The following is a 20550-nucleotide window of genomic DNA, read 5'->3' as shown; positions in this document are numbered from 1 at the left end:
TTATTGGATTTAGGATGTTCCCTTTCTGATAAGGTCTAGCTCCTCTCCTTTCCCCTTGGACCCATCACATTCAGTGCTATTAGGGAAGTTAAGGAAACAACTCCCCACTGGAAACTCATGCAAAAAGGGGAGGTAAAGGATAAAGTGGATTGTCTTGGGGACAAAAGTTTGCCTTCCAGTCAGCCAATCTAACTAAACAGCTCAGGAAATTGGTTTTCTCTGACTGTGTCGTTTTACTGTAGCATGAGTTTCCAGAAAGTTACAGTCCTGGACTCTTCCTTGCTCCTCTCATCTTTCTCCTTTTCCTGCTTCTACCCAGTCTTCTTATTATCTACCTCTTTCTCTCCTCATCCCAATTCTCCTCTTTCTCCTCTTCTTTCTCCTTTTCATCTCCCACTCTTCCTCCCCTCTCCCTCTCCTCCTTTTTCTTCTGTTCTTCTTTCTCCTCCTCATCCTTCTATGCTTCTTTCTCTTCCTCCATAGCCTTTTCCTTCTCTTTCCTTTTCTTCTTCCTTTTCCTTCTTTTCTTCTTCCTCCTCCACCTCTTTCTGTACCTTTTCCTCCTCCCCTTCCTCTCTGCACCATCACCAAATATGCACATGCCTCTCATTTAACAATTCTTCTCCAGGCATCTATCTCTAAACGAGAGGCAGCCTCAAAGCCTGTTTCTTTTAGGAACCCAATTCCTCCCCCAAACAAGTTGCAAACTTCCCCATATATACCCCAGAACATAAGGTCTCTCTAAGCAGGAAAGCCAGGAACTTAATAACCTCATCTATTTCATTCATTCAATCATATTTATTGAGCACTTACTGTGTATAGAGTACCATACTAAGTGCTTGGGAAAGTACAATACAACAGTAAACAGTGACATTTCCTGCCCACAACGTGGCTTTGGTTCTAAGGGTCCATCGCTGGACCAATGCCACCCGCTCCCCTAAAAAGCATGCCCAATGTCTATCTTCACGCTTCAGGGGGCACCAGCAAAAAACCAAATCAGCTTCCATCAGGAGCTTCCATTAAAATCCAGGGCTGGAGACAGGCCTGATTCTCCCTGTGATGGCCTTCAGTTACTTCCAGCCCACTGAAGGAGAATTCAACTTCAATTTCCAGAAGAGAAATGAAAACAAAGGACCATGAAAAAAAAAATCACATAGAAGATGTTGGCTTGTCTGCTGTCCCAGTGCCTGGGATGAATTATTTGATTTTGCTTAATTGTTGGTGAAACTTTCTCAAATTGCCAATTATAATTGGGGACCGATTGCTTACCTAGGTAATCTACAGATTTCTCATTTGGCAAGAACGTTACATAACACTTCCCTTGAAATATGGATGCATCATCTTTTAGCTGAGTTTCTCTCTTGTTTTTTCTCCCTTGGATGAAGAGTCTTGTTATTTTTGCTTGGTGGGATATTTAAATGTTAATTCTGTTAGCTGCATGTTTCCAGTGAAACCAAGTTGCAGCTTTCGCAAACTGTTTTGATCTGTTGGCTTTGGGTGACTCTGAGTGGCATCTCTGTTTATGTTCTGTGGTTCTTTGCTGCTGTCTTGTGGTATTGGACGGGGTCTTCACCCCAAAACCTTGACATTACCCTACCGATCTTCCTACCAGGTTCTAGGCAAAGGTGTTCCCATTCAAGGGAGATTCTAGATGCCCTGAACCAGAAATGGGGGGCTTGAATACCTGATAGGGATGCTCCTTCTTAAACAGCAAAACTCAGCGGGGAATAGGTCATACAGCTTTACTCCAGAGTCATTTTCATCGAAATAATTTTCTCTGTTCTCACTAGCTGAGGCTCTGAGACAATCTCTCTTAACCCTCCTGTCTGTGACACAATCTCCTATCTGTTAGCTCATGGCTTGTTCCCCTTTCTTGTCGTTCTATCCTGAAATCAGTGTTTAATTATGCATATTTGCTCTTATACTGTGTATTAAGATAGAGTTTATCCAGCAGTCCAGCTGTTTTGAAGATAATTAGCGCAGAATTCAACCTGATGTAAAATAATCCTTCTGGGCAAAGAGCCAGAGAGCAAAGACTTATCTTCCCATGATAGAAACTTCTCCATTATTTGTAAGAGTCACCAAGTTTCTCATCTCCAGCCTGGTATCGAGGGTTAAAAGACAGGAGAGGAGTTGCGGATAACTGGGTGTGATCTGCAGAAATAACAAGGGGCTATTTGTTAGAGAGCACTTCCTTGAGCTTCAGGGAGTTTCCCATGTGGGCGCAATGAGTATCTGTCAACACAAGGAATTAAAGACTAAATTTCATTTTCACAGGAATTTATTTCTTTGAGGTTATGAGGCAGCAGATTTCTAGGTCCTAAAGGATGGAAAAGGCTTCCAAGCCCTTAGTGTGACCCAGTGAAATGAACACGCGCCTGGGAATCAGAAGACCTGGGTTCTAATCCTAACTCCGGTATTTATCTGTTATGAAACTTTGAGCAGTCGCTTTTAATTCTTCTGTGCTTAGGTTTCCTCACCTGTTAAGTGGGTATTCAATACTTGCTTGCTCTCCTGCTTAGGCAGAGACCCGTCTCTGTGCAACAGGGACTATGTTTGACCTGATTATCTTCTATCTACCCCAGAGCTTAGGACAGTGCGTGGCACATAGTGAACACTAGACAAATACCACTCAAATTAGTACTATTGTTATTAAAATTATTAATGATATGATCAGAATGATAAGTGCTTTGACATCAATGATCTCATTTATTATTATTACTACTACTACTACTACTAATATTTGTTAAGTGCTTACTATGTTCTTAGCACTGGGGTACGTGCAAGGTAAATCAAATTGTCCCACGTGGGGCTCACAGTCTTCATCCCCATTTTACAGATGAGGAAACTGAGGGACAGAGAATTTAAGTGTCTTGCCCAAGGTCACACAGCAAACAAGTGTGACCTTCTGAGAAAAAGAAGGCAGGTAGGGCTATGCCCATTTTAAAGATGAGGAAACAGAGCTGTAGAAAATTAAAGTAATCTGCCCAAGGTCACACACCTAGATCCCAGGTCTCCTACCTCCCAAATCCACTAGACCGAGAAAGCTGTCCCTAACCAATGGAAATCAGCAGGGAGTTGTCCTAGGTGGAGCTCACAAAAGGCTCATTTTCCACCCACAAGAGACCCAAGCTTTAGAAAACTGCAGGCTCCGAGGACAGAGTGATCCTCCCCACAAACCACATGCCCCATAAATGACAGCCTTTTCCCCATGACTTCAAACTCAGCAAATATATGATAGCCAGCCTCCTCTGTCACACATCTTAGCTTTTTACTCATCCTGCCCCTTGTTGTGTTCAGTACCCTTATTGAGGATCCTGAAACAATCTTGCAAAGGCAAAAACAGGGACAAGAATTGCAAACAATGAACAGGACAACATAGCAAGTGTCAGCGTGTGTGTGTGTGTGTTAAAAGTGGGCCTGACTATAGGCGCCGCACTGGTCTTTTCAGTCACATACACACATTCAGGGATTAAATTTCACATCAGTGATATGTAATAATAATAATAATGTTGGTATTTGTTAAGTACTTACTATGTGCCAAGCACTGTTCTAAGTGCTGTGGGAGATACAACGTAATTAGGTTGTCCCACGTGGGGCTAACAGTCTTAATCCCCATTTTACAGATAAGGGACCTGAGGCACGGAGAAGTTAAGTGACTTGCCCAAGGTCACACAGCAGGCAAGCAGCAGAGCTGGGATTAGAACCTGCGTCCTCTGGCTCCCAAGCCTGGGCTCTTTCAACTAAGCCATGCGATCATGTCTACCAACTGTTATATTGTACTCTACCAAGTATACAGTGCACATGGTACACAGAGTTAGCACTCAATAAACGCCAATGATTGAATGGTTGATTGATTAATGCTTTCAGGACAAAGTATATGATATATGTATATCAGTCAATCTATATGGAAATACAGCAATCAATTGGGTTTATTGAGCACTTACTCTGTGCAAAGTGCTGTACTAAGTACTTGGGAGAGTACACTATAACACTTGGAGACATGTTGCCTGCCCACAGTGAGCTTACAGTCTAGAAGGGGGAATCTAGAAAGATGTCACTATATCCTCTCTATTTCTCTCTGTAGCTCTGTCTTTGTGTCTCTGTGTCTCTTTTACTTCCTCTCCTTTGCATCTTTATCCAGTGTAGATGGTCCAGGGTTTCTTTCCTGAGGGATGAGTCCTGATGAGCAGAAGCAGAAGCCCTTCAGCTTTCACATTCCATATATTTGCAGCCCAGATAACCTGGGGCCGATCTTCTCCAGAGACCTGGAACCTGATGGGAGGGCACTCAACCTATTGGCTTAACCTTCTAAAGCTCTCTCTGGACTCCCCCAAAGGACTCTGGCCTGGCCTCCTCTGATCTTTCTCCAGGCATTAACAGAGGCTTTTCTGGGTTTCGAGGGCCTTGGCTGTCCATAGTTAAATTCATCAATGTTCATTTTTCCCTCTTCGTTTTACACATAGGGCCATCTGCTTCCTCTAAACACATTCACCCACACACCCCAGACACACAGACACACACACAGAGCCTCATCCATCGTCAGTCAGGGGAGTCTACAACTGTGGCTGCCTCATTTGCGATCTCAGTCCTTGGAATGAGCCAGCTGGCATCAGCATAGCCTGGCCCACTGGGAGCTGCCAGTTTTTCCATTTGTGATCTAGGGCCAAATCCATCCGGATATCAGTATTATATAGAAATCGGAGCGGGACATTGACACCTGGTAATGGTGGATACCTAATTGTGGCACTTATTTTATCTGCAGCAAATTAAGTGCTGGTCTTGTTCATCTCCACTTCTACCCCCCACTTCTTTGATGCCTCCAAGGAGGAAGATGGAATGAGCAGAGGGCGGGGGATGGTCGGGGGGGAGTGAGGAAATGTCCCATTGAGCTCCAGGTTCTTAAATTTTCAGGTCTGCTAACATTGCTTGCAATAAACTCTGCTTTTCTTCTGCTTTTGATTGAAGAACACTAGAAATCAGTCGGGAAGCAGGTGCTGTATTGTGTTAGATTAACGCTGATTGAATTCTTACACAGCCAGCTGATTGAAGTGCGTGTTCTGCAAGCATATGATTCTCCAAACACCAGGTTGCAACGAGGAGGGTATTTTGCCATATCACGTTCCTTAATCAGCTTCCTTGAATCTGTCAATACCGCCAGTGAAATGCAGTTTCCTCTGCCTGCTCTACCGGGTCACACCCCAGGGTGGAACTCTGAAACGGGAGTGCAGAGGCTGAGGAGAGCTCATTTTCACTCGTGGAAGAGCTGCTCCTGCTCCTTTTCATTACCTAGATTAATGGGATGGGGTGGGAAAGCCTTCTGATGGACCTAGGCTTCGTCCCCCTCCTCCTGGTCTGCATTTAACAATACCCAGTCTGCCGGCCTAGGTCCCGGAAGACGCCCTGTTTAATCAGTGGTAGTATCATTGGTCTTGATTGCAAAACTCCATATTGACAAAATAATTCTAAGAATAATGACATTTACAGACTGTTTATTCTGTGTCAAGCACTGTGCTAAATGTTGGGGTGGACACCAGATTGTCAGATAGGGCACAGTCTTTGGATTCACAATTTAAGAGTGAAGGAGAGCAGTTTCCTTATACTTGAAAAATGTTTCAACAGTGGAAATGGAGGAAGAGGGATGTGAAACGACTTGCCCAATCTCACATTGGTGGTCAGAGGCAGAGCTAGGACCAGAAGCTGATTCTTCTGAATTCCAGCCCCATCCTCTTCCCAGCAGGCAATGCTATCTTACAAAAGGTGTTTTAACATGTTCCCTGCCCTTGAGGAGCTCCCACTCAAATGGTTCTCCAGCAGGCATCAGAGCCTTGCTCTGACCTAGAAATCAGCCACTGTTCTTTAAGAACAGACTGAAAGTGAGGTAGAGGTGGAAGAACCAGTTCAGACAGAGAAGTTGCCCTATTAGAACCCAACTGCTCAGGCTTATTGCAGTGAGGTATTCAGTGCTGGGGCCAGTGGATAGGCTCCTTTGCGGTGGTCTTCCCTTTCCTCTCTTTTTCTAATTTCATTGAGTCATTAGTTCTCCATTCTCTTTTCTTTGCAGCCACATGAGCCTTCTTCAGCAAAATTCACCTAGTAGAAAAGGCATGGGGCTGGGAGTCAGTGACCCTGACATGTGCCCGCTGTATGACCTTGGGCAAGTCACATGACTTCTCTGCACTTCAATTTCCTCATCTGAAAAATGGGGAATCAATACCTGTTATCCCTCCACTTTAGATGGTGAGCCCCATATGGGACAGGCACTGTACCTGAGCTGATTATTTTGTATCTACACCAGGGCTCAGTACAGTGCTTAGCACAAAGTAAGCACTTAATAAACACCACAATTATCAGTGTTATTATTATCATCATTATTTCTAAAGTTGATCATGGTTTAAATGAACTATCTTTAGTTCATTTCCTCTCCTTTTCTCTTCTGTTGAAAATTTTAAGAGCAGAGATGATGGAGAGAAAACCTCCAAATGTTTTCCACTCAAATTTGATCAGAATTTGGTCCTAGTCATCCCCTGGATTTAGGAGTTAATTCAGTATTGCTCATTAGTGTTTTTCCTAAATGAATTTTTAAGTTGAAAGTTCCACTTGTTCCCTAGGGACTCATGGGGCAAGGCTGACCCTTATCCACTCTCTTGGTCTGTTGGCAGCGTGAAATGGGAAGCATTGTGTTTCCTCTACCAAGCTTCCTCGGGAACCCAGGTGCCAGCACAATAGCCAGGGTGACCGAGGGGGCTTGCCACCCACCCCCCACCCCTGCCACCCTGCCAGCCTGTTGGGCCTCTCATGTGACCCCAAAATCCAGCCAGCAGCAAGGGATGAGAGAGAGGGCAGATTGGGTCTCTCCCCTTTCTAGACTGTGAGCCCCGTTGTTGGGTAGGGACCGTCTCTATATGTTGCCAACTTGTACTTCCCAAGCGCTTAGTATAGTGCTCTGCACACAGTAAGCGCTCAATAAATATGATTGAATGAATGAATGAATGCCACCTTCAGGCATGACCTATCATGGACTGAGTGTCACCTCTGCATGACTCTCAAGATTATCCAGGTTCTGTAAAAAGAACCAAGAAAATTAATCTACTGAAACGTGTTCTGATCCATTAGTGAAAAAGCCAGAGATGAAGGGAAGCTGATTAAAAACTCAACCAAGGGTACATATTCATTCAATTACATTCATGTAATTGTATTTATTAAGTTTTTACTGTGTGCAGAGCACTGTACAAAAAGCTTGGAAAGTACAATATAATAATAAAGGGTGACAATGCATGCCCACAACGAGTTCACAATCTAGAGAGGGGGAGACAGGCATCAATACAAATAAATAAAATTATGTACATATGCATAAGTGCTGTTGGGCTGGGAGAGAGGAGCAGATCAAAGGGAGTAAGTCAGGGTGTCACAGAAGGGAGTGGGAGATGAGGAAAAGTGAGGCTTAGTCTGGGAAGGCCTCTTGGAGTAGATGTGCCTTCAGGAAGCCTTTGAAGTGGGGGAGAGTGTCTGGCGGATTTGAGGAGTGAGGGCATTCCAGGCCAGAGGCAGGGTATGGGGCAGGACTCGGAGGTGAGACAGGCGGGATCAAGGCACAGTGAGAAGGTTAGCACCAGAGGAGACAAGTGTGCTGGCTAGGTTGTAGGAGAGAAGTGAGGTGAGGTAGGAGCAGGCAAGGTGATGGAGTGCCTTAAGGCCAATGATGAGGAGTTTCCATTTGTTACAGAGGTGGATAGGCAACCACTGGAGATTTTTGCAGAGGGCGGGTGACATTTCCTGAATATTTCTGTAGAAAGATGATCCGGGCAATAGAGTGAAATATGGACTGGAGTGGGGAGAGGCAGGAGGTTGTGAGGTCAGTAAGAAGGCTGATCCAGTAATCTAGGCAGGGTAGGATGAGTGATTGAATTAATACAGAAGCAGTTTGGATGGAGAGGAAAGGGCAGATTTTAGTGATGTTGTAAAGGTGGGACCAAAAGGATTTGGTGAAGGATTGAATATGTGGGTTGAATGAGAGAGAAATGTCAAGTGTCTATATGTTGCCAACTTGTACTTCCCAAGTGCTTAGTACAGTGCTCTGCACACAGTAAGCACTCAATAAATATGATTGAATGAATGAATGAATCAAATCCTCAAAGTCTACCTTCACAACATTGCTAAAATCCACTTTCCTCTCCATCCAAACTTCACTATGCTGATACAAGCACTTATCTTATTCTGCCTTTATTACTACATCAGCCTCCTTGCTGACCTCCCTGCCTTCTGTCTTTCCCCACTCCAGTCCATACTCCATTCTGCTGCACAGATCATTTTTCTAACAAAACTTTCAGTCCATGTCTCCCCTCTTCTTAAGAATTTCCAGCTGCTTCCCTTTCACCTCCACATCACACAGAAACTCCTAACCATTGGTTTTAACGCACTCAATCAGCTCACCCCCTCCTACTTTACTGATCTTCTACTACAGCCCAGCCCACATACTTCAGTCTTCTAGTGCCAGTTTTCTCACTGCGCCTTGATCTTGCTTATCCTGTCCCCTATCCCTTTACCTTGTCCTCCCTCTGACCTGGAACTTCTTTCCCCTCCATAGACACCACAACACCACTCTCCCCACCTTCAGAGCCTTATTAAGGTCATATCTCCTCCAGTAACCTTCCCCAATTAAGTTCTCTTTTCGCGGACTCTCTCTCCCTCCTTTGTTCTCTATCCACTTTAATCTGTGACTTTTGGGAAGTTGCTATTTGCCCCACCCTCAACCCCACTGCACTCATTTACATATCTATAAATCATACATTATTTATATTAAATAAGACTATATTAAATAAATAAATAAATACTTATATTAAATAAGACTATACTCTAGACTATAAGCCCGTTGTGGGCTGGGAATGTGTCTACCAACTCTACTGTATTGTACTCTCCCAAGCACTTAGTACAGCACTCCGCACACAGTAAGCCCTCAAAAAAAAAAAACATTGATGATGTTGATTTTGGAGACAAAATCCTGGACATGGGCTACTGGTCTCACCCATTAACGGGGCTGTCAAAGTTCACAGAATCTTAGGTTAAGTAGCAAGCAAGCTGTGCATGGAAGCTTTTATTTCTTTTTTGGCTTGCTGTGCTTTTTCGGTCTGTTGTCAACATGATATGAGATTCAGTCTAGAAGCAACCTCATTGCCTAGTTACCCTGGTATTTTCACGCAAATGTATTTTTTTTATCTTCTCTATTTCAGTCTTATAGATTCTTTCAAGATTGTGTTCTAACTTAATAGCCCTACACCTTCCAAGTCATATTGCCTGGATCAGCTTGGTAGATTTATCACCGTGGGAAAATGAAAAAAACTAAAGAGGAGAACCCAGTTTCTAAAGTCTCATGTCTTGGCATTTCTCCTCTTGTCCCATGTCTCACCACGAAGTAGACTTGACGTCTCTATGCCTTCTTGCTACTCAGTTTTCCAACAATTGTTTTGAGCTATGGCATTGGGTAAACAAGCCTGGGCTGTTTGGTTGTGGGGGGCAGGAGCTCTCCCACCCCTGATCCTGGCTGAAACCATCCCCAAAGCCTCCTGTAACAAAAGGTGGAATGCACAGGGGTGTCCCCTTTTTGCTCAGAGGAATAGGGGTAGTTTTTAGGGCTCGTTAAAGTCTAACCCCCAAAATTCACCCATCAAATTGTAACCTCCATCTCTTGACTTTCAAGGGTAGTATCCCTGTTTGGTAAGGCTGGTTGCTGGAATTCAGAGAGGTTTGCTCCCACCTTCCCTATCTGCTCTGACATAAAATTGTGTCTCCAATAGGCATGATCCTCCCACAATTTGCTCATTGCCAACTAGCCTGAAATAGCCATCATTTCTCTACAGCTGGCTAGCATACTTGCCATACCATTGCTTGATTCACTACTTAATCCTTCCCTTCTCTGATTTGCCTGAGGAAAGTAACTGATCTCATCTTGTCTTATGCCACCGAGTTGTTTCTGACCCTTAGTGACTCCATGGACACAGCTCTCCCAGAATGCCCAACTCTCCATCTGCAACCATTCTGGGAGTGTATCCATAGAATTTTCTTGGTAAAAATTTGGAAGTGGTTTAACATTGCCAGCTTCCATGCAGTAAACTCGAGTCTCCACCCTCCACTCTCTCCCATGCCACTGCTGCCCAGCATGGGTGAGTTTTGCCTTATAGCAGATTGCCTTCCACTCGCTAGCCACTGTCCAAGGTAAGAATGGAATGGGTAGGCCTCTGCTTGGCTCTCCCTCCCATAGCCGAGACTGGTAGAGTACTGGAAACTCTCCAGGTGTAACCCTGAGAGGGGAAAGTGACTGATAGCTTTTGTTTATCAGTTTTCTTCTTGGGGTGGAGCAGCCAGGTTTAGACACTGATGTTTACGATCTAGATATCAATCAATCAATCCTATTTATTGAATGCTTACCTTGTACAAGGCACTGTACTAAGCACTTGGGAGAGTACAAACAACAATATGACAGGTATGTTCCCTGCCTGAAATGAGCTTACAGCTTAGAGGGGAGACAGCATTTATATAAATAAATGGATTATGGATATGTATGTAAGTCCTGTGGGACTGGGGGTGGTGAATAAACTGAGTGTGTCCGGGTGACTTGGAAATGAGTGGGAAAAGAGGAAATGAAGGATTAGTCAGGGAAGGCCTCATAGAGAAGTTGTGCCTTCAGTAAGGCATTAGAGGAGTGAAGTGTCGGACTGGGTTTTAGTAGGAGGGCAGCGAGGTGAGGTAGGAGATGGCAAGGTGATTGAGTGCTTCAAAGCCAATGGAAAGGAGTTTCAGTTTGATGTGGAGGTGGATGGGCAGCCACTGAAGGTTGTTGAGTGGGGAAACATGGACTGAACGTTTTGGTAGAAAAATGATCCGGTCAGGAGAGTGAAATATGGACTGGAGAGGGGAGAGGAAGGAGTCAAGGAGGTCAACAAGGAGGCTGATAAAGTAATCAAGGTGGGATATGACAAGTGCTTGGATTAATATGGTAGTAGTTTAGATGGAGAGGAAAGGATGGATTTTAATGATACTGTGAAGGTTGAACCAACAGGATTTATGGTAGATTGAATATGCAGCTTGAATAAGAGAAATGAGTCAGGGATAATACCAAGGTTATGGGAGGGAGAATAGGTGTCAATATCCAGTGTGGCTCAGTGGAAAGAGCACAGGCTTTGGAGTCAGAGGTCATGGGTTCAAATCCTGACTCTGCCACTTGTCAGCTGTGTGACTTTGGGCAAGTCACTTAACTTCTCTGTGCCTCAGTTACCTCATCTGTAAAAATGGGGATTAAGACTGTGAGCTCCACGTGGGACAACCTGATCACCTTGTAAACTCCCCAGCACTTAGAACAGCGCTTTGCACATAGTAAGTGCTTAATAAATGCCATCACTATTATTATTATCACTAATATAGCTAGAATAATAATGATGGCATTTGTTAAGTGCTTACTGTGTGCCAAGGACTGTACTAAGCATTGGAGTAGATGTAAGATAATCAGGTTGGACATAGTCCCTGTCCGCATGGGGGTCACAGTTAAAATAGGAGGGAGTAAGATATAATCCTAATTTTACAGATAAGGAAACTGAGGCACAGAGAAGTTATTGACTTGCCCAAAGACACAGGGAAGACAAGTGGAGGGCCCAGGATTAGAATCCAGGTCCTTTGACTCCCAGGCCCAAACTCTTTCCAATAGGCTACAGTGCTTCTCATGGAAGCATGACACTGCCCTATTATCCACTGGTCAGCCATTAATCTGTTGTATGACCTGAGGCAAGTCACTTCACATCTCTGGGCCTCCATTTCCTCATGTGTAAAATGGGGCCCTTGATCTCTCTTCCTCTTAAATCAGGAGCCTCAGGTGGGTCAAGGTCCATTTCCAATGCAGTTATCTTGCAGCTACCCCCATGCTTGGCATATAGGATGCTCTTAAAAAAATAAGTGGCATCAGTAGTTACTTTTTGTTTGACGGCATCCTATATGTTTCTATCATGTGCACTTGATTCTAATTTGGCTGCTTTGGCACTCCCTCTGCCATTTACAGACCCCCTGTCTTGGATAGTGACACATTGTTTGGCCTTCTGAGAATGTTTTTCAACCATATTGAGATATGCTACACAAACATTAATTGATTATTATCCAAAGAACACCATTTTAAAGCAGCATGGCCAAATGGATAGAGCAAAGACTTGGGAGTCAGAAGGATCTGGGTTCTAATCCCAGATCTGCCACTGGTTTGCTGGGTGACCTTGTGAAACTCATTTCACTTATCTCTGCCTCAGTTACCTCATCTGTAAAATGGAGATTTAGACTGTGAGCCCCAAGACCTGGATTGTGTCCAACCTGATTACCTTGTATCTAATCCAACATTTAGAACAGTGACTGACACATGCCAAGCGCTTAACAAATACCAAAAAGTTACACGATGTTCTCTCAGCAGCTTCTCCTTGAAAAAACAATTTTTGTTGAAAACGTATAGGTTCCAGCTATGAAACACATAGGCTTGTGAGATCCAATCTGGGTATATTCCCTAACCCAAGCATCAGACCTTATAAATGCAAACCCACAGAGTGATTTTAGCCAGCAGCACTGATAAGTGGAGTTGGGAGCTGACTTGCCTTAGATATCCAATCCTCCCTCGTGTCCTGGTGGGACTAACCTGCTCTTCAGACAAACCTCTGCAGCTAACGGCTGCGTTCGCTCTGTCAGTCAATCCGAACAATTGAGCTCTTCATAAACCAGAAGTTCCAAATCAATAGAAAACAAAGAGAGAGTTTATTCCGAGTGAGGAAACTTCACCCCATAATCCAGAGAAAATCCCACCATGGCCATCAAATTACCCTTCACAATTTAAATGGCTTTATCAAGTGCTCTCTTTGTGTGTACTGGAAAATAAGCTTAAAATAAAGGATGTATTTTAGAAAAATTAAGATAAACTTGGTTTTCAGGCTAAAGCTGCAGTTGTATGATTTGGAATATTTTGAACATAATCCAGGAGATAGCTTGGGGCTCAGAGTACAGAGTTGACACATTTTACTACCACTGTGCTCTTTGCATGCTCAAATAGGGCTCCTTTTGATTTTGTTCTTCTGGTTACATGACACAGTACCTGTTTCAAGAAAATTATGCCAGTGAGTCTTAATACAGCAAGTCTTCCCAATTCTGTTCCTAAGCAGAGGCTGGTAGATGTGGATCAGACTAAATTAGTGAAAAATCTGAACTGTAGATGATTTCCTTTTGTCGGGTTTTTTAATGCAGGTTTATTACTCTGTACCTGTTTTTTCATACATGGACTGAAAGTAAGAGCTGTAAAATACATGTCCTAGGGGAAAGGACATGGGTCTGAGGGGAAAGACCCTAGTCTCAGCTCTATTACTGGCCTGTCCAGTGACCTTAGACAAGGTACTTAACCTCTCTGGACCTCATCAGTAAAATAGGGACAAGAGTTATATTTAGAAAGGTGAAAATCCTTTGGAAAAAAAAATCAAGGCACTATTATTACTGAAGTGGCATTTAGGTGGTCTAATAGTTTGAGATTCATCTTCAACCCCTGGGAGTAAATGAAGGGCAACAGGGCAGGGGAGATGAAATGGCTGGGGAAAACCAGAGGATGGGCAAGAGAGGGTAGCTCTTCTTCCTCTCATCTGTTGGACTGTTGGACGATTATGGGAGGGAGGAAGGAAATTGGAGGAAGGAAGAGGTAATGGGGCTGTGATGCTCAGTTCCACTGCCTCTAGGCTTAGGAGGGAATGGAGGAAGCCAGTAGAGTCATTCTCTAGTGCCCCATTCTGAAGGAAGTGTAAATGCTTAGCCCAGACAATCCGAGGGAAGGATTTTGGAGGAAGTAAGGGGTTTAGGGCATTTGGAGATGAATATTCTCAGTCATCCTGAAGATCCTAAAATTAGGAGTTGCAAGCTGTGTGATTGGGAGAGCAGGACACAGGGAAAGCTTGTGCTGTGACCCTAAACATACCCAGGGCACAAGAAGCTGATCCTGAGGGTTAGGATCCCAGGGAGGTTTGGAATCCAAGAGTAAGGAGTCCCAAGGAGAGAGGCTTCTGCCTCTGATATGGGAGGAGAAAGGACATTGAGAGACTCTGATTCTGGACAACCTGGAGAGGGTGAGACTGGAATCTGAGAGGGGGATGGACCAGAGGAATGTGAGCCCCCAGACAAATGCAGGGAAGAGCAGAAGGTTATGGGGGCAATTGGGGAGGGGGAGTATTAGCTCTTGGGAAAGGCACCTTCAATCAAAATTATTTCCATTATTACTGAATTAACAAACTGTTAAACATTGTTGAGATTTCTGACCTTGGTGTCTGTCCATTGGAGAGGCTGGAGAAGACATTCTGGATGTTGGGGAGACATGTGGACTTGGAGAGCAGTGGGATGGGGAGGGAGCACTCTGGGCGTGTCACTTCCCTCCTCAAAAATCTCCAGTGGTTGCCTGTCAACCTACAAGTTGAGCAAAACCTACTCACTCTCGGCTTCAAGGCTCTCCATTACCTCACCCCCTCCTACCCCACCTCCCTTCTCTCCTTCTACAGCCCAGCTCATACCCTCCACTCCTCTGCCACTAACCTCCCACTGTGCCTCGTTCTCACCTGACCTGCCGTCGACCCCTGGCCCACATCCTTCCCTGGCTTGGAATGTCCTCTCTCCACACATCTGCAAAACTAGCTCTCTTCCTCCCTTCAAAGCCCTACTGAGAGCCCACCTCCTCCAGGAGGTCTTCCCAGAATGAGCCCCCCTTTTCCTCTCCTCTCCTCCTCATCACCCCCACCTCCCTCTGCCCTATCCCCTTCCCCTCCCCATAGCACTTGTATATATTTGTACATATTTGTTACTTTATTTTACTTGTACATATTAAGTAGACAGGTGTCAAAACCATCAGAAGAAATAGAATTATAGCTGTATGCACATCCTCAATAAAATAAATAGAGTAGTAGTTTTGTTTTGTTGTCTGTCTCCCCCTTCTAGACTGTGAGCCCATTGTTGGGTAGGAACTGTCTCTATATGTCGCCGACTTGTACTTCCCAAGTGCTTAGTACAGTGCTCTGCACATAGTAAGCATGCAATAAATATGATTGAATGAATGAATGAAGGACCTTATTGTAGCCAGCCCTGGTAAGGGAGTGGTTGGTGAGTCCCAGATGACCACTTTACCTTTAAGGAGACACCTGGGCTTCAGTCAGTTGGTGGCAACAATATCATTGCAAGCATTTGGGGTGCACTGAGAAGAAAAAGTCCCCAACCTCCTTTTAAGGAACAGAAGAAATAAACGGTGTTAGGACCCAGCAGAGGCAAACCTAACTCTGGGGGCTATTTTGGTTTAGGATTTAAGGCTGAGAACCCCCAGTAATGTCACAGGAAGGAAGGATTCTGACAGAATCATCTGTTAAAATCCTCTCTCTCAATCTCTCTCTCTCCTCTCTGTCTTTCTCCCACCCCCTCTCCCCACCACCACAATCCATTATTCAGCAGAGAAGCTCAGGGATAAAGACACCAGTTCAAAAACACCAGTTCGATTTTGGCTTTCTGACTCCCCTTCTCTCCATCCATTACGTGGTTCTCTCCCTGTCTCCCATCCCACCCCTTTAATTACATCCCACCTTCATCCCTTGGTTCAACTCTTAACACTTTCCCTCCTTTCTTCCAGCATCCTTTCCTTTTCATGACTTTTATAGAAAACTAACTTCCCATCTCTAAATTGCTGAAAATTCAGTATTTATGCAGTTGTCTTCTGTGAACGACCCTGTTTTCCATCATCAATCATCATCATCAATCATATTTATTGAGCACTTACTGTGTGCAGAGCACTGTACTAAGCGCTTGGGAAGTACAAATTGGCAACATATAGAGACAGTCCCTACCCAACAGTGGGCTCACAGTCTAAAAGATACCAGTACCCTGATACCAGTACTCCTTCCCACTTGGCGCGATGCCCGCGTCGTAACCCCACAAGGCCCCAAGATTCAGTGTCTTCCCAATGTTATCTTCCGACTGTGCTAGGCAAAATACATTCCAGGAAGAAATGAAAGTATTGGTCCCCAAACCATTCTTTGGGACACAATCAGTGACAGTTCAAAAAAGGAAATGTTGACTCTCTGTTCAGTGTTGATATAAACTTTTCAAACCTTAAGCAATTATGGAAAAGGGCTGAATTCATACAATCCCCCAACAATTAATGCTTTGTGTTCATTATACAGTTCCTTTGTAAGCATGATTCCTGTTATTTTACATACCCTTGTGAAATAGGTCAGTGCTAGAATGGGAAAATGGAGTACAGAAATTTTTCCAGGCAACAAGTACTTAATGAGTATCTGTAACACCCGAGGGCAGACAGCTGAATCAAGAAGGCTGGTTGTCCTTTGGCAGAATGTCAGAGTGTTGTGCCGATATATGATCTGGATTCAAGCCTAACTGAAAATCTGTAGAGAAATTTTAGAACCAAATTTTCTTTATGGTTGAGAGAGGTCTGGGCACCAGAGATCCCATACCCAAATCCTAGAGCAGTTGTACACACACCACATAGTATCATTTTGCAAGGCAGGATCACAGATAATTAGGTTCTGGAATGCAATCAGTCCATGAACTTGAAAGCATTACTCCTCACTCACATAACATTGATGATGGGCAGGACATGAAGGGAGATGGGGTGGCAGCAGGATAACCCAGACAGCAGCACTATGGTAAACTGAAATAGATTAGGCATAATGGACAGGTGAAATGTTTAAAAGCATCATGAAGCCAACCTTCATAGGGTGTGGCGTAGAGGTGGACAGTTAGGAGACAATATAAAAACGTAAGTAATGGATTACTAAATTTCATCAACAGACTGGATATCCAACCCCAAAACTGTCTCCAACAGTGACAACTGAGTTTTTGAAGGAATTGTGTGATTGTGCCCTTCCTTTGACATCCATTCTAAGGTTCAGAGTCCATCTATCAATCAGTCAAAAGTACTTATTGAGCACCTGTTTTGTATAACACAATGTATTACGTGAAGTCAGGAGGGAGTACAATAGAACTATTAGATCTGATCCCTGCCCTAAAGTATATTTCAGGCCTAGCATGGGGGAGACAGACACTGTCACACCCTCTCTCAAGATCCCTAACTTTCCCTCCAGTAACACTTTACCGATTTTTTTCATGCATCTATCTAAACCCTGCTAGGATCCACTGGTATTTTTTGCCTGCACAGCCTCCTGGGGCAGTACATTCCATTTACTTACCAAAAGCTACGCAAAGAAGTATTTCCTTATATTTCTCCTGAACCTTCCACCTTCAAAATTCAGTGACTGCTTTCTGGTTCTACCATTATGGAGTTTAGTGGATAACAATTCCGTGTTTGCCCTGTTCCCACACTGCAGGGTTTTGAAAAGTTCAATCTTATCCACTCTCAATCTTTGTCTTTCTAGGCTGTAGCATCCTGATGTTTTTAATCTACACTTATATGGACAATTCTCTCCCTCTCCCTGATCATTTTGTTTGCCCTTCTCTATACCTCTGCTAGTTTTGCTATCTCCTTCCTAAGATGTGATGATCATCATCGAGCTATATGGTACTCAGTGATTTTATAGAGTGTGAGGGTAGTATTTTTTGTCCTATTTTCAACGGCCTTCCTAAGAGCGCTCAGTGCTTTGTCGGCCCCTTTGGCTGCTGGTGCACATTAACGGGACTCAGATTAGAATCTGTGATTTTGGATTTCCACTTGAGAGTCCTACCTAAAACATTCACTCTGCAGAAGCACATTAGTACCAAACTCATTCTGGGTCAAACCCTTTTAGAAAACCAACCATATGCTCTACAGAGGGACTGGAAGCCGTTGCCTGAAAAGGAAAGTTAAAGTGAAGGATGCAAATTAGCCTGGAAATATCACAAGGAGAAAATCGCTCTCTAAATTCTGGGTGCTTAGTGCTTCAGACTGGTTGTTGATTTAGGGATCAACACAGGCATTCTTGGAGATGGTGTGAATTCAAGGGAGGGGGGTGAGAAGGGATGAAGATGGAGAGAGGCAGAGGGAGAGGACCAAGGGATAACCAGGCCCTTTATTTGAAAGGTACCAGAAGAACAGAGGGATTTGTGTTAGAGATCTCAAAAAGCAAAGCAATGCAGCAGCTCTCCCTGGTAGCCAAGCAATAGAGTTGCTCAAGGCAAAGCAATTTATTAAGGCTACATGGATTGAGAAACAAAGGTTTGTGCCTTGAGAGAGGCGTTCAAATCAACCATACTATTTAGTGTGGCATAACCGGGTTTAATGGGTTGAAACCAAATCAAGGAAATTTAGGCTGAGTATCATGAAAAGATTTCAAACAGTCAATCGACGGTAGAAAAAAAATTCCAAGGGAAGAGTTCTTTTCTGCTTCATAATAATAACAATAATAATTGTATTAAGCAGTTACTCTGTTCCTGGCACTGTACTAAGCACTGGGATATGTACAAGGTAATCGGATTGGACACAGCCCTTGTCCCACATAGGGCTCACTCTCATCAACCCTATTTTACGGATGAGGTAACTGAGACACAGAGAGGTTAAGTGACTTGCCCAAGGTCACACAGCAGACAAGTGATGGAGCTGGAATTAGAACCCAGGTTGTCTTTCTAACTCCCAAGTCCGTGCTTTACCCACTTGGCCATGCTGCTTCTTCTTTTTATTCAATATTTTTTGGCTGATATTGCTACGTTATCTGCTATTCAAAGGAGAGTTGGACGTTTTCATTCATTCATTCATTCAATCGTGTTTATTGAGTGCTTACCGTGTGCAGAGCTCTGTACTAAGAGCTTGGGAAGTACAAGTCGGCAACATATAGAGACGGTCTTTACCCAACCACAGGCTCACAGTCTAGAAGGAGGAGACAGACAACAAAACAAAACATGTAGACAGGTGTCAAAATTGTCAGAACAAATAGAATTAAAGCTATATGCACATCATAAACAAAATAAATAGAATATTAAATATGTACAAGTAAAATAAATAGAGTAGTAAATCTGTGCAAATATATATACAAGTGCTGTGGAGAGGGGAAGGACGTAGGGTGGGGGGATGGGGAGGAGGAGAGGGAAAAGGGGACTCAGTCTGGAAAGGCCTCCTGGAGGAGGTGAGCTCACAGTAGGGCTTTGAAGGGAGGAAGAGAGCTAGCTTGGCGGATGTGCAGAGGGAGGGCATTCCAGGCCCGGGGGATGACATGGGCCAGGGGTCGATGGCGGGACAGGTGAGAACGAGGTACGGTGAGGAGATTAGCTGTGGAGGAGCGGAGGGTGCGGGCTGGGCTGTAGAAGGAGAGAAGGGAGGTGAGGAAGGAGTGGGTGAGGTGATGGAGAGCCCTGAAGCTGAGAGTGAGGAGAGTTTGCTCGATTCATAGGTTGACAAGCAGCCACTGGAGATTTTTGAGGAGGGGAGCAACATGCCCAGAGCGTTTCTGCACAAAGATGATCCGGGCAGCAGAGTGAAGTAAAGGCTGCTGTCCTAGCCAAACCAGTAGGAAACTGATCTGGATAGCGTTTGGGAGTATCTTCAGAGAAAGATGCCACCCAGCTAATCATACCAGACTTCCAAGTTCAGTTCCATTCTTGCCCTGGAGGAGAAGTTGAACTCCAGGTGCTGACCCTCCCAACCCCAGCTTTCTGGCTTTGGTTATGGAGTACACAGTTGGTTTTAAGAGTGAGAGTGCTCCCAGATGGATCCAGGTTTGCCTCAGGATGCAGAGCCAAAGGGAAGTGAGAGAGGAGAAAATGCACCCAGATATTCATGGGCAAATTGCGAAACATATTTGAATATTGAAACGAGACCAATAGCTACTCCAGCTCCTCAGCTTCCCAAACCAAGCAGTTGACCAGTCATTCTTATTTATTGAGTGCATACTGCACATAGAACACCATATCAATCATTTGGGAGAGTACAAAGGAGTTAGAAAGGCAGTACTTGCCCTCAAGAAGCTTACAGTCTAGTGGGGGAATTGGATATAGTATAAGTTGCAAATAGAAGGAAAAAGATAATGGACAGAAAGACATACCCATAAATAGGTGTACATGTGGACAGAAGTGCATTGAGTGTCTGGGAGTACAAAATTGTGAGGTGGTGCAAAGGTGAGATGAGAGTTAGGAGACTATGACAGGGGAAGAAGAAACATCAGGGAAGTTTTCCTGGAGGTTGTGGGTTTTCCTACATATTCAGTTTGTCACCAAATCCTGTCAGTTCTACCTTTACAACATTGCTGGGATCTTCCCTTTCCTCTCCATCCAAACCCCTGTTACACTGCAACACAGATCTAAAGAGTTATCAGAAGCAGCATGGCGTAGTGGTTAGATCACGGCCCTGGGAGTCAGGTCATGGGTTCTAATCCCAGCTCCACCACTTGTCTGTTGAGTGATCTTGGGCAAGTCATTTCACTTCTCTGTGCCTCAGTTACCTCATCTGTAAAATGGGGATTGAGATTGTGAGCCCCATGTGGGACGGCAATTGTGTACAACCTGATTTGCTTGTAACCACTCCAGCACTCAGCACAGTTATTAACAAATGTCATTATTATTACTTTAACTACTGCA

At 44.2% G+C, this 20550-nt stretch overlaps 1 protein-coding gene and 1 non-coding gene across 3 annotated transcripts in view; one reads left to right on the top strand and one right to left on the bottom strand.

The window, feature by feature from the left end:
- Positions 1-20550, top strand: part of OPCML (opioid binding protein/cell adhesion molecule like) — a 1278294-nt gene that overhangs the window by 966630 nt on the left and 291114 nt on the right. The gene's annotated exons all lie outside the window — the stretch shown is intronic.
- On the bottom strand, positions 10171-10308 carry LOC119935294. Its single transcript, XR_005453181.1, has one exon. It is a non-coding gene; the product is annotated as a small nucleolar RNA SNORA7 (small nucleolar RNA).

The sequence above is a fragment of the Tachyglossus aculeatus genome, chromosome 11 (genome assembly GCF_015852505.1).
Source record: "Tachyglossus aculeatus isolate mTacAcu1 chromosome 11, mTacAcu1.pri, whole genome shotgun sequence".
In the NCBI taxonomy this organism is placed as follows: Eukaryota; Metazoa; Chordata; class Mammalia; order Monotremata; family Tachyglossidae; genus Tachyglossus; species Tachyglossus aculeatus.
Note: the sequence above shows the minus strand (reverse complement) of the source record. Positions and strands in the feature narration are given on the sequence as shown.